Raw genomic sequence first — 15,055 nt, 5'->3', positions numbered from 1 at the left:
GCTGGCGGACGCGAAAAAAGGTTTTTGGCCGCCGCAAGAAGCTCTCGATCAGGCGGTAGTGGATAATTCATGTTGTGGGTATAACGGCTATTGATGTGGGGGTTCATATTATTGTTGTTAATATTACGCGCCTTGCGTTGCCGTCTTTTTTTTGCTCTATCGGCTTTTAGTTGCTGCTTCTTGCGACGCAACTGTCGATTGTCGTACTCCGTCCAATCGGCTTTCCATACTTTTCTGGTACCCAGAAGGCGCCAACCTGAGACAATTTTTTGACTTATTTGTTGATTCAATTCCTCGGCCAAACACGTTCTTGGTTCAAGCAAAGGGGTGACTGGTTTTGCTGCAACAGCGTCGTGAATCGACCTTAGTTCATCAATCAGGTCCACGTTACTCGATGGGTTTTGGACGGTTGCCCTTAGTGCATTAAGTTCCAAGGCAATGGACTGGAGCGAAGGAGTAAGCTCCTGTTCTAAATTGGAGAAGCAATTTTTGTGCTGCTCCTCCACCATGGACATAAGGCAATTTTGATGGCCTGAGATCATTTCTTCCAGCATTTCGAAGGTTTGCGCCATCTTCTTTTTATGTGCGTCGAAAGTTGACACGTATTGCTCTTTCATAGACGATGAGAGCGTGTCAAATAAATTATCTGCTGACGGAGATGGTCGCGTGGCCGCTTTTATCAATGAGGAGAGTTCATTTTTTTGGATACTCATTTGATTCGAGAGTGTATCGATACCCTCAATCAAAGTTTCAATATATGACAATTTTGAAACTTTAGAGCTCAACTTCTCATGTGCCGTATTTTGCAATTTGAGCTGCTCCAATATTTGTGTTTGCTGGGTCATCATTTTTGTATGGTCAATCTGCTCGTTCATTGAAAGTTGGCAGTCATGGCACACCGGGAGCATGAACCGCCTAATCGATTCTTCGCAATTCCGCTGCACTCCAATACAGGCAGCATGGTACCTTCGGTGGCATGGTCCAGTACACGTCCAAAGGTGGACGCTATCAACGATATTACATGTGGCGATATGGCACGGCATGTTTCTATAACACTTTTTTATAAACTTTTGAAAAAAAAAAAATTATACTGACGAAGGCACTTCGAGCACTAGACGGCTATGACGAAAAAATAAATAATTTTAACTTAAGGAACTGCGCGAAAACACGTCTGTATCACACGGCGGTTCGAATCGAATCCGAAATGTAGCGCTTTAAACTCTAAATCAAAAGATATAACTTTATATTTTGTTCGCCATCAAACGTGAACTTTATATCCGATTTATGTACTTAAAAAATGCTCTAAAAATTTCGTCACAGCCTCTTGGAATGTGTTACAATTAAAAGAATCAAAACCTTGGAAGTTGAATTCGTAAGTTCTCCTAGCAGAAGGCACCATGTTAAATTTTAGTGCATATGCTCAACTTTGGTTGGCAATGCCGAAAGCACACAAGTAACTTATTCGGCTCAAATATTTCAGAAACAAACGGAATCGTATATTTACTTTTAAAAACATTCACACATGGTTCAGGCAGTTTTTCGATAAAGCTGATTTTGACTAGTTCTTTAGTACCCAACTCATCTGAGTTGCATTCAGGGACCGACAAAAAACACAAACACAGCACAGTACATATCGTGCAACACAAATCCTGGAGTGCTGACACATAAATTTTCGTGTGCGACACTTCGGTTTGGCACAGCACTTCAATTGTGTTGTGCTGCATCCAATCAACACGACACAGTTCCCAGTTGTGTCGTGTCGAGAAGAACACAGTTGTGCTTAGCACGCAACACAGTGTGTGTTACGAGCAAGGCTTTTTTAACCCGTCGCGCTTGATTGGGCAGCATTTCTCCCTATTTTACATGGCGAAGTTCTTCACTCACATTGTGTCGAGAAAGAAGCTTGAAAGCAAACGAAAAAAATCTATCCAGTTCGCCTGCTGGCAGATTTGCAACAATTAAAATCTCATCTTTTCGGGACCGGCACACGAACACACTGTGTCGTCAACTGTGTCGGATTTTGTGTCGCATGCAGTACTGTGCTGTGTTGCGGCCGACACGCAACAAAAGAAGATCAACACAGACACAGCACAGTTTCGTTTCGGATGTGCCGTGTCATCAAATTGTGTTGCACTTACTGTGTTCGTGCTGTTTTCGGTCCCTGGTTGCATTATCTACATCTTCCATTTGACTAAGGATTTTTAAATCGTATAATCGTTTAAAAACCTCAACTTATGATTTACTTTCATTATCACTAAAAAAAATTGGCAACTGTATTGTTTTCAAGTTATTATAATATTTGAACGGAAATGCTATTATGTGATGAAAATAACGAGTATCTGAATCATGAATGATTCTATTTCAAATCTTGTTTACATTCTTGTGACATTTAAGAGTGGTTATAATTCGACTTTCATTCCGCCGGTACAGGCGCCTGTATCCACATTTAGTTGTGTAATGGAAATTAGCTTATTCAGCATAATCAAGAATCTATATATTTTGTCCCGTATTGGAAAACCAACTTTAAGTAGATATACCTACTTATTCCGCTCATACCTGAACCTTCATATAGTTGAACACACATAGGGCCACATGATGGCACTGCACATGCGTAGAGTGCCTTCAGGAGCAGCAGCAGCAGCACAAAAAAAATCTAAACTTTGGAGCCTTCAGCTAGCTGCTTGCTTCCATCATTGATGCGACAACGAGGCAGCATGACTGAAGAGCGGAAGAATGGGGGAGGATCATTTTTATTATTACTCCACAAGTTTTTCTTAATGCCACACCGAGCCTTCGATGCGGCACACAACAACCTCGCTCGTAAAAGGCCTCCCAACTACACCCCCAGGTTTGTAATGTGGCACATCATGGTAGAATATGGAGATGATGTGCAGTTCTCCAGCTTCCTTTTTCCTTACTATACACACCCGGGAGGACGATGACGAGGAAGTAAAAGCTGGCGATGGAAAACGGGGAGATTCCTGGCGAGCTTCTCCTTTTTCGTTCCATTTTCCTATCGTATGATATAATAATTCATCCGCCCACCCAGCAGCAGCAGCGCCAGTTCTTGTCGCTCAAGTTCCTTCATCTCTGCGTACGAGGAATAATGAGTAAAGTAGGGACTGCTGGAGTTCCATATCGATCCGATTTTGCTGATAATGGGGCATGATTCGCGATATACCACGTTTATGGTGGAATAAACTGCCTAGTGGAGCGTATGATAAACATTTTATGGTATATAAGCATCGGATCCTGAGCTAAATGTCGTTGAGATTTTCAAGCGATTTTCTTCTTAAATGAGCTGAAGAAAATAAACAGGATAAAGTTATTCGATGTACTCGTTTGGAATCTTATTTCTGAATCGATGTTGAGATTAGATTACTTTTTTCAAACATATTCAAAACATCAGTCAACGACACATGGTATGAAAATTTGATAACGAATGATATAGAAAATTCTATTACCATCAAACGGGGCATCATGTAACACCAGGGTTAGATGCAACATTTGTATACGACAACACTTATTCAATTTTTATTTCATTATAATACACTTAATAAAGTTATCATTTCATATTAAAGACTCAACTACAAACTGATGATTGAATTTACGCAATCAACTATGAATATAATGGATTCAACAGTTATGATATAAATGATTCAACTGTAAATATGATAGATTTAACTACAAATGTATACTTGATTTTAGGCATTCAACTATAAATATAATAGACTCAACTGTAAATATGATAGATTCAACTACAAATGTATGATTGGTTCTAGGTATTGAACTATAAATATAGTAAATTGAACTATATTGTTACGGTAGATTGTGTGAAACTTGAATACTATAGTGTTCATCCGTGTCCATCAGCAAAAACAAAAAATCGTAAGTGTGAGAGCAGTAGGTGTTCCCTGTAGCGATCATATCGCTGTTTTTAGGGCTCAGCCGGCAGTTCCTAACATCGGTGGCATGGGGAAACATTTTCCTCTACCAGTTCCTGGCAGTGGTCGTGTAGTAGGCCGACAGTTCCTGGAATTGAGAAAGGTACACCTACTCTGGCTGCTCGCGGAATCGACGTGGGCCTCGAAGTTTTTTACGTGATCCTGGCAGGACCCCACAAGAAACTAGCATTATGGTAAGTCACCGTATGATAGATTTATGTCATAACTAGCTGATCCCATACGAACTCCGTTTCGCTTTCAACTTGGAATATGTCATAAACAATTTGCATGAAAGTCAATTGAAAAGCATTTTGCAGAAGCACTTTTGAATTCATTGTTAAGTAATAATTGCAAAAATATTGGACGATCACTTTGTCTGTCGTCAGCTACTGAATTTGAAATCAGAAATCAATTGACCATGCCAAAAAAACCCGCGTTTAAATATCGACTCAATCGTTGCATAACAACGCAATCATTGCCAAAAACTTAAACCCCTTTCGGTGGCCTCTTATACAATCTTTGATAACTGAAATCGATTGCCCTTCCCTCAAAACTCCCGTGTGCCAATTTTCAAAGCAATCCGTTTTATAATGCTAAAAAGCAATCCGTCAATATTGCTAAAAACATTAAAAAATTAATCTATATAGACGACCCCTTTCGTCGACCCCTGGCAAAATATTTGACATCTGAAACCGATTGCCCGTCTCTGAAATCTACCGTGTGCAAAGTTACATCCCAATCCGATGTATAATTTCGACGATATAGCAAAATATTGAAAAGTTAATATGGACGACCCCTTTGCCGGCCCCGTACACTGAATTTAATACCTGAAATCCATTGCCCGTCTCTCAAAACTCTCGTGTACCAATTTTTGTCTGAATCCGATGTATAATAACGACAATATCGCATCAACAGTGAATTGTTAATATGGACGACCCCTTTGACCGACCCCTGATTTTGGTTTGGATAAGTGAAATCAGTTATTTGTCCTTAATAACACCTATGTGCAAATTTTCATCCCAATCCGATGTATAAAAACGTCAATATCACTAAGATACTGAAAATTTAATGTGGACGACCCCTTTTGTCGGCCCCTACACTGAATTTGATACATCAAATCGATTGCCCGTCACTCAAAACTATCGTGTACCAATTTTCATCTAAAAACGATGTATAATAACGTCAATATCGCAAAAATAGCGAACAGTTAATATGGACGACCCCTTTGGCTGATCCCTTACACAAAATTTGTCACCTGAAATCGATTTCTCTTCTTTGAAAACCCTCATCTGCAAATTTTCAACACGATCCGACGAAAAGTAACGTCAATATCGCGAAAACAATATTTGCCTTCTATGGACGACCCCCTTCAGAAGGGGTCATCCGAAAATCTAAAAACATTTTTCATCATTCCTGGTCTTAATGAGTATCCATGCCAAATTTCAGACCTCTAGCTTTTAAGACGGCTGAGTCTATAGAGGAAAAACAAACAAACAAACAAACAAACAAACAAACAAACAAACATACAGAAATTGCTTTTTATATATATAGATATTGAGTGAATTTTCCCCTCACAAGGTGAATTTTCGCCGGGTGCAGAAGCACGGACTTCTAAGGACGTCTTTCGAGACCGATTAGTTAAGACGCACAATTTGCCGGGCAACCATGCATCAAGATGCAAATAGAACAACGGTGGAGGAACTAGGACGAGGATGTCGGATTTCTGGTCAAGTTTTCTGGCATCGTGGCGGCTAAAACGAACTTGATGCAAAATGATGAAATAATAAATTAAAAGAAAATAAAACGTAGCCATAAAATTATTCCGAAAAAAAAAACATCTTCAGATATGATAACTTCCAATACAAACAGAATTTAAATTTACAATATTTATAGTTGACTTCATTGAATCAATCATAGAAATAAAATTGAATCTATCATATTTATAATTAAACCAATCATATTATTATAGTTGAATCTATCATATTTATAGTTAAATCAATTGTATTATTATAGTTGAATCTATCATATTAATAATTAAATCAATCATATAATTATAGTTGAAACTACTATAATTGTTGTTGAATGTATGACATTAATCGTACATTATAGTCGAATCTATTATATTTATAGCTGAATGCACAAAATTAATCATACAACCATAGTTTTATGTATTATAAATATTGTTGAATGTACGAAATCAATCAGATTGTCTATTATATACATAGTTGAAATTTTGATAATTATAGTTGGTCGAGAATCAATCAGATATATGATGATATCGCCCATTTGGTGTAGTTTTCGCACAAGGCTGCAATGATATACAATCCGTGTGGAGCACATCTCTCAGATTTAAGCTTTTTTGTCAGATTGACGCTTTTTTTTTTCTTAGATTTGAGCTTTCATCTCCTATGCTCTCAAGGCAAAAAAGCTTAAAAACGAGACAAGTCATGTCGTTTATTTTAATTTTGAATTTTAATTTTAATTAATTTTCACAAAAACTAAAGACAAACCACCAAAAACAAACAACAGACAGCGAATAACAGTACGACGATCGCTAGATAAAGTAAGATAGTTAGTTCTTGTAAAATGGAAAAATTTTACAATTAATAAATTTAATTTTAAGGTCCACTGAGGAGGAGCGAAACGCCAAAAGTAGCTCGAAACGTTTGGACCAACTGGCAAGTAATTTCGTTTTAATTTTCGCCGAAAAAAGTCGATGATTTTTATTCAAAAATTGCCAGTGATTTACTGAACGTTCCAGAAAATATAGCTTTGGATGAAAAAAAGTCCTTGATTCTTGCAGTACAATTCGTGTGAACAAAGCACAAACTAACTTGTACCCCAGAAAAGATATTCGATGCTATACAAAATGTTTGTTTTCAAAAATTATTTTTTAAATTATGGCATTTTTGACTACTAGTTTGAAAGCTGTGTTTGAAAGTATACACCTGTTAAACAGCTAATAACTTTTTTGTCTAAAAAGATATGAAGTTATGATATTCGACAAAGTTGTTCAGCGGAAAATTTCCTGTAAGTAATTTATAAATTGGCACAAAACCCATAAGCAGGCTCGGTTTCACAGAAGAAACAAAAATGATGTTGATTTTTCAGTACAAAATATTCAATTTTCCCATACATACCTAAAAGTTCAAATTTACTCATGTAAACGTTACTTAAAAATTCTGCAAAAAATCATGGATGAGTTTTGGACCAAAACGAAGCTTTTAAGACCCCATGGTTTGAGAAATTCAAAAATGACCCCAAATCGACTCAGTCTAATTTCACATATGGAAAATTTCTAGAAAACATTTATTAAAGCCCTATGTTCAAAACGAAGAAATTTCAGGTTAGATGAAAAATTCATATGGGACTGTTGTGCGAGTAGGTGCAGTATAGTTGAATGCGAAAAATCAATCATATTGATATAGTTTATATTAATAATTAAATGCACCACACCATCAGAAAAACCCATTTGTTCACGCAGTTTACAGTGTACCGCTAATAAAACCAATGTGTGATATAAAGGAGTGATTTACGACGATATCAAAACTGATACCTACAATAACAAAAGTCTGTCACGCGGAGTAGAAGGAACGTGGAACTGTTGTGTAGCAGATTGAGAATTAGTTGAGTTGATTATAAGTCTGGATTAGATAAAAGTCGTAAGGTTCTTTTTTAGTGAGGATCAATTCGTATAGGGATTACCTTAGAACGGTTAGTAGCATCATTTAAACACGAGCTAACTGCTAACATTATGATACCTGATCAAAATACTTAGGTGCAGGCAAACCCAGAACCGGCGTGACTGATCCGTTTACCAGCATTGAAATTGTAGCCAGTCGAAGCGAGCGTAGGATTGCGAATTACCATTATTTGCAGTGTTGAAAATATCACCCAGGAATCAAAATACCACCAAAATCAGACCTTTGTAAGTTACAAATAGAATTTGCTCGATATACACCTAACCTCAAATCTATATCATACTTAGCTCGCAAGCATTGCCCAGGAATTTTGAAGCCAGTTTATACTACCGATTGACAGACTGTGGACACTAAAACGTAGGCTTAGTTAATGATCATTCTATTGAACTAATAATTACAATAATGAACTCAATTATATTTTAGCTTTAAAGCTTATTGCTGTTAAAATTTGGTGTTTCCATTCCGACGTCCGAACAAAATCTTTAAAGGTTTTACGGAATCAACATGACCGGTAGGAATAATGACACCACGGCTTCTGAGATGTGTGGACAATCGGATTCGGTCGCAAACAACTGCGCTATGTGCAGCAAGCCTGACACAGCAGATAACCTGGTAGGATGTGATAATTGTTCGGCCTGGGCCCACTACGACTGCGCTGGGGTCAGCAGTTCTATCGAAGCTACCGATCGATCATGGAAGTGCAGTAAATGCCAACCCAACAAAAACAAGGACACAACGTCTCGCGAGAAAGGGTCATCGAAGGTCGGATCGCGTACTAGTCAGAAATCTAACCGTGTGGAAACGGAACTTTTAAGGCTGGAAGAAGAAAAGGCAATGGCCCTCAAAGCCCTGGAAGAAGAAGAGGAATTCCAACAGGCCAGGCGGAAAAACTATGTCGCAAAGAAAAAGCAAATAGCTGCAGCTTATCTTGACCGAAAGTATGACGTATTGTTGAGAGATTCGGAAGGAAGTCGGAGTAGCAAGAGCGGTTCAATAAGTGGACAGAGCCAGGAAAAAGTAGAAGAGTGGTTAGGAATAAACACAGCAGGACGGCAAGTAGGCCGGATACTAGAATGGGAATTCCCACCGCAAATTATAACTTCAAATCCCCCTGCGCTCGCCATTCAGAATGTCTCGGCTCAAAATACCTACACGGCCATGTGTAATGACACACCTCAGGATACCCAATTGCCCGCATCCTCAACTTCAACCCCACAAGGTAATCAACCTTTCTGGGCTCAAACTGTTGCCTTATTTCCTGACCTTATTGGTAGTTTGGCGAATTTACAAATCTCACACACAGAAGTCCAAACTTCTTCAGCATCACGTCTGGTTCCTAGAGTGAGCGTACCAAACCCGTTCGCTTTTAAATCTTCCGAACTGACCGGGATGGAGTCGGCGAAAGCAAGAACAACGGCCGTACCAAATCCCTGTCCACCTCCAACCATTTCGACAGGATCTAGTGTATGGGGTCCACGCTGGAAAAGGATCGTCGACGAAAGAGCACTCCTCTCAACAATATTGGAAGAAAGAAGTGGATCCCTGAACTCTTCGAATTCACTCAGTATCTCAGCATTAGATACTATTCGACCTGTCGCAGTATCGTCAGAAAAAGAGGCACCTGTAAAGGGTTCAGAATTGAACAGTGACTATATGATGCAAGACCCTGTATATCACAGCCAGATTTCATCGAACAATCCTTGCCCAGCGCAGGGTATATCGTCGGATTCGGTCTTCCGTGAATACTTACGTGGATCGCAGGTCTTAACTACGATTTCAGACGACTGTGCGATCACGAGCAGCGTGCCAGCGGCACAATTTAGGAGATCCGAGATCTGTTACTCACCACAAGAGGAAAACGTTCGTTACCCGTGGGTCCCCAAGAACACAGTCAACTGGTCGTCGAACGCCAGCACTCATGTGTACTCTTCATCGAACAATTCATCATGCCCAACGTCCCATGGGGTCACCTGGATGACAGATCCGAGGAACGCAATACCTATTCCTAGTAGTTTTGTTAACCCAGCACGGACTCTTCCGAATCCGGCATTCGACATCAATCCTCGGATAGTTGAAGCTATCAACACGGAACCATTAAGGTACGATTCTGGCGCTGTAGAAAAAAGGAAAATTCAACCAAATAGCTTCCCTGCGAAATTGGTACAGAATGCAGAAACTCTCGAACCATCCAAAGGACAGCTTGCAGCTCGACAGGTAATGTCAAAAGATTTACCGAATTTCTCGGGCAACCCTCAAGATTGGCCACTGTTCTTTGTTACCTTTCGAAACACTACGGAATCTTGTGGGTTCAATAACGCCGAGAACCTAGCCCGACTACAGCGTTGTTTAACGGGTAGAAATTTTACACATGTTATATGGTAAACCAGAAATACTATTGCATTCCATCATTCAAAAGCTTCGCGCCACTCCACCACCAAAAGAAGATAATCTTCGCTCTATAATTAACTTCGGTTTGGCGGTAAAAAACACTGTAAGTCATATGTCTGCTGCTTCGTTGAATGACTATCTGTCTGACCCAATGCTGCTTCAAGAATTGGTTCAAAAACTTCCAACTCAAATGATGATCGAATGGTCGCGGTATAAAAGAACAGTTCCAGGCGCCAACCTCCGTACGTTCAGCACCTATATGTCCGATTTAGTATCGGTGTCTGCTGACGTCGCTGTTCCAGTTGTTGACAAACATAGTAAAAGCAACCGACAGAAACTTTACTATCACCACGAAGAAGAAAAGGGGGAGAAACAGGATGAGTTTTTGGAAAGAATTTCTACGATTGAAGGCGGAACGAACCAAAGGGCCTCGCAGGAGAAACGTTCGGGCAATAAACCACTGGAGTATAAAAGAAGGGCATGTGGCTATTGCTCTGACGTTGGCCATGAAATAAACCAGTGTCAACAATTCAAAGCGTTGGACTCGGATGGAAGATGGAAGGCAACAAAACAAAAAAAACTTTGTTACATCTGCCTTACGTGGCACAAAAAATGGCCCTGTCGATCAAGCAAAGAGTGTGGTACTGACGGTTGTAGACACCGACATCACCACCTCCTACATATTCCCCCAACGACGAAAAATTTGAGCACTACGTCAAATGTTCACGTAGAACATAACAACCATCATTTTACCACCTCATTCTCTCTATTTCGGTATGTCCCTGTAGTGGTGGAGGGAAATAACAAAAGCGTCGAAATATTCGCTTTCCTAGATGATGGTTCAACCTCAACCTTCCTCGAGACATCAGTAGCAAAAGCTAGGAATTAGTGGTCCAAAAGATTCTTTATATATCAGTTGGACGGGAAATATCTCCCGAGAGGAAAAGGGATCGCAACGCATATCATTATCACTAGGAGGGGTAAAATTGAAAACGCGATTTAGATTGAACAACGTTAGAACTGTGGAGCAGCTAAAATTACCGAGACAGTCCTTCCAGAACGAAGAAATGAAGAAAGCATACCCACATTTAAGAGGATTACCACTACAAAGCTACGTTGACGCTGTACCAAAGATGATAGTCGGTATAGAACATGTCAAAATGATAACGTCGTTGAAAATTCGCGAGGGTCGTAGCAATGATCCTGTGGCCACTAAAACACGTTTAGGATGGAGTGTTTATGGGAAACAGGCATCTAATACTAGTACAATTGAGCAGCTGAATATACATGTAGAAAAGGACATAAGCAATGAAGAGTTACATCACAAAATGGGCCAATTTTTTGAGAGTCAAAATATGAGCGAATCACGTGCGGCAGAATCGGAATCCGATAAACGTGCTTTGCAAATTTTAAAAAATTCAACCAAAAGGATCGGTGATCGGTTTGAGACCAGTTTGCTGTGGAGGTACAATTTTCCCTGTTTTCCTGAAAGCTTTTACATGGCAAAAAAGAGACTGTTGGGTCTAGAGAGACGTCTTGACAAAGACGCACAGCTAAAAAAAAAATGTTCATGATCAAATTACAGATTATATCGAAAAGGGTTATGCTCACATTGCTACTGACGATGAAATGAATAATACTTGTCCAGAAAGAATCTGGTATTTACCTCTTGGCGTGGTTAGAAACCCTAAGAAACCAGAAAAGATCCGTTTAATTTGGGATGCATCAGCGAAGGTTAGTGGAGTTTGTTTCAACGACATGCTTCTTAAAGGTCCGGACATGCTGACATCTCTACCTACAATATTATTGCGTTTTCGACAGCGTAGTGTCGCAGTCTCTGGAGACATCAAAGAGATGTTTCACCAGGTTCGAATCAGGGCGCCTGATAAACAATCTCAAAGATTTCTGTTTCGCTACAACAACAATACTGATCCACAAATATACGTCATGGACGTAGCCACATTTGGCGCGACGTGCTCACCTTGTATTGCGCAGTACGTTAAAAATAAAAACGCTGAAGAATTCGCCCCTCTGTACCCCGAGGCAGCAAAAGCCATCATCGACTCACACTATGTCGACGACTACCTTGAAAGTTTGGACACGTTAGAAGAAGCAATAAAACGTGTGCACGAAGTGAAATTCATACATAAGAAAGGAGGGTTCGAGATCAGAAACTTCCTATCGAACTCATCAGAAGTCCTGCGACAATTAGGTGTCGTTCAAAGTTCCTCGGACAAATCCCTCAACCTTGAATCTAGTCTGGAAAATCAAAAAACAGAACGCGTCTTGGGAATGTTGTGGAAGCCAAAGGATTACATATTCTCTTTCAACACGACGTTTTACGACGAAAATCAGATTAATGACTACCATAATCCGCCGACCAAGCGCCAGGTTCTAAGAACAATCATGCGCCTATTCGATCCATTAGGTTTGGTTGCACATTACGTAGTCCATGGGAAAATCCTGATGCAGGAAATATGGAAGTTTGGATCAAATTGGGATGAAGAAATTCCTGTCGACCTAATGGATAAATGGATCAGATGGAGTCAATTGTTGCCAAACCTAAGTTCAGTGGAAGTTCCAAGATGCTTTTTTAGTGGTGTTAAAATCGGTAGTCTAGAAGACCTACAACTACACATTTTTGTTGACGCAAGCGAAGCTGCGTATGCAGCTGTGGCGTATCTTCGCGCAATGATTGAGGACCAAATTCACGTATCGATGGTCACGGCAAAAACGAAGGTAGCACCATTGAAACCTTTATCCATCCCTCGACTTGAACTCCAAGCTGCAGTTCTCGGAAGTCGCATAGCTCAAAACATCAGCTCGTCTCTAGATTTAGAAATAAAAAAACGCGTGCTGTGGTCCGATTCTATGACGGTACTGGCGTGGCTGAGATCAGATAGTCGACGGTTTCATCAATATGTAGCAGTCAGGGTAGGCGAAATTATAGCGCATACAAGAGTCGACGAATGGCATTATGTTCCGTCCAAACACAATGTGGCAGATGAGGCAACAAAATGGGGACTAGGACCAAGTTTCTCCGCTCAAAATTGGTGGTTCACAGGACCAGATTTCCTGAAACAACCTGAATCTGATTGGCCGAAACAACTGAATTCATCAATTCATACGGAAGAAGAGCTTAGGGCAATGTTTTTGTATCACGGAGCAACAGCAGCAGATCCTGTAATAAATCTCGACGCTTTTTTCCATGTGGAGACCTTTACTTCGCCGAGCAGCATATGTTATTCGAACCGTAAATAGATTCCGCAAAACGTTCAGATCTGGGCCGCTCACTTCGGGCGAGTATGAAGCAGCAGAAAATCTTCTATGGCGCCAGGCGCAGGTGGATGCGTATCCAGACGAATATGCTGCACTCGAGCAGAGCCGAGAATCTAATATTCAAACTGCAATGGTGAAGTCAAGTCCGTTGTACAAGCTTTCACCTTACTTAGACGAATACGGAGTGATAAGGATGAACAGCAGAATTGGGGCTGCCCCTAATACCCCATTCGAAGCTAAGTATCCTATCATTCTACCTCAACAACACCGCCTCACGAAACTTCTTATTGACAGCTATCATCGACGTTATTTACACGGAAACAACGAGACTGTAGTCAACGAGATGCGTCAAAGGTTCTTCATCAGTGGACTTCGAACCCAGGTCAGAAAGGTCGGCGCAGAGTGTCCAACTTGCATCGTTGAGAAAGCTAAGCCACGGCCGCCAATGATGGCCCCGCTTCCCCGAGTTCGACTTACTCCATTCGTCAAGCCTTTCTCCTTTGTTGGCGTGGATTACTTCGGTCCCCTGTTGGTCAAGCAAGGTCGCAGCCTTGTAAAACGTTGGGTAGTACTTTTCACCTGCTTAACCATCCGAGCAGTACACCTCGAGATAGCACACAGTTTGACAACGAGTTCTTGTATTCTGGCATTTCGACGTTTCATCGCACGTAGAGGTTCACCCGTAGAAATTTACTCAGACAATGGAACCAATTTCCAGGGAGCGAATAATATCCTTATGATCCAGCTACAGCAAAACCATCAAGCTTGCGCAGTAACGTTCACAAACTCCAACACACGTTGGAATTTTAATCCACCGGCTGCTCCTCACATGGGAGGTTCATGGGAGCGGATGGTCCGATCAATCAAAGTGGCCATGGAAAGGATTTCGAAACACCCTCAAAACCCTTGCGACGAGGTTCTGGAGACAGTAGCTATGGAAGCAGAATCGATAGTCAACTCCAGGCCTCTCACATACATACCTCTAGAAACAGTGAATTCTGAAGCGCTCACTCCTAACCACTTTCTGATGTACGGCGAACGTGGCATCATTCAACCAATCAGTTTGGCTGAACCGGAAGGAACTATTCTTAGAGACAGTTGGAAACTAGCCCGAAATTTGGTAGATATGTTCTGGAACAGATGGGTTCGTGAATATTTGCCCACAATAACCCGGAGAACAAAATGGTTCACGCCGGTGAAACCCTTAGAGCCAGGAGATCTAGTACTGGTGGTAGATGAAAGTAAAAGAAATGGATGGGTCCGAGGACGCATCTTGAGCGTCGTGAAAGCCGCCGATGGACAAGTACGAAAGGCGTATGTGAAAACAATCAATGGAGAAGGTTGGAAACCAGCAGTGAAATTGGCATTGCTAGACGTTAAGGTGGCTCCAGAGAGGACGACCTTACAGAGAGACAACGTTCCAGATTCGTCGGAAATCCACGGGAAGGGGAATGTTCACGCAGTTTACAGTGTACCGCTAATAAAACCAATGTGTGATATAAAGGAGTGATTTACGACGATATCAAAACTGATACCTACAATAACAAAAGTCTGTCACGCGGAGTAGAAGGAACGTGGAACTGTTGTGTAGCAGATTGAGAATTAGTTGAGTTGATTATAAGTCTGGATTAGATAAAAGTCGTAAGGTTCTTTTTTAGTGAGGATCAATTCGTATAGGGATTACCTTAGAACGGTTAGTAGCATCATTTAAACACGAGCTAACTGCTAACATTATGATACCTG

This window comes from Uranotaenia lowii, chromosome 3 (assembly GCF_029784155.1).
Source record: "Uranotaenia lowii strain MFRU-FL chromosome 3, ASM2978415v1, whole genome shotgun sequence".
In the NCBI taxonomy this organism is placed as follows: domain Eukaryota; kingdom Metazoa; phylum Arthropoda; class Insecta; order Diptera; family Culicidae; genus Uranotaenia; species Uranotaenia lowii.
Note: the sequence above shows the minus strand (reverse complement) of the source record.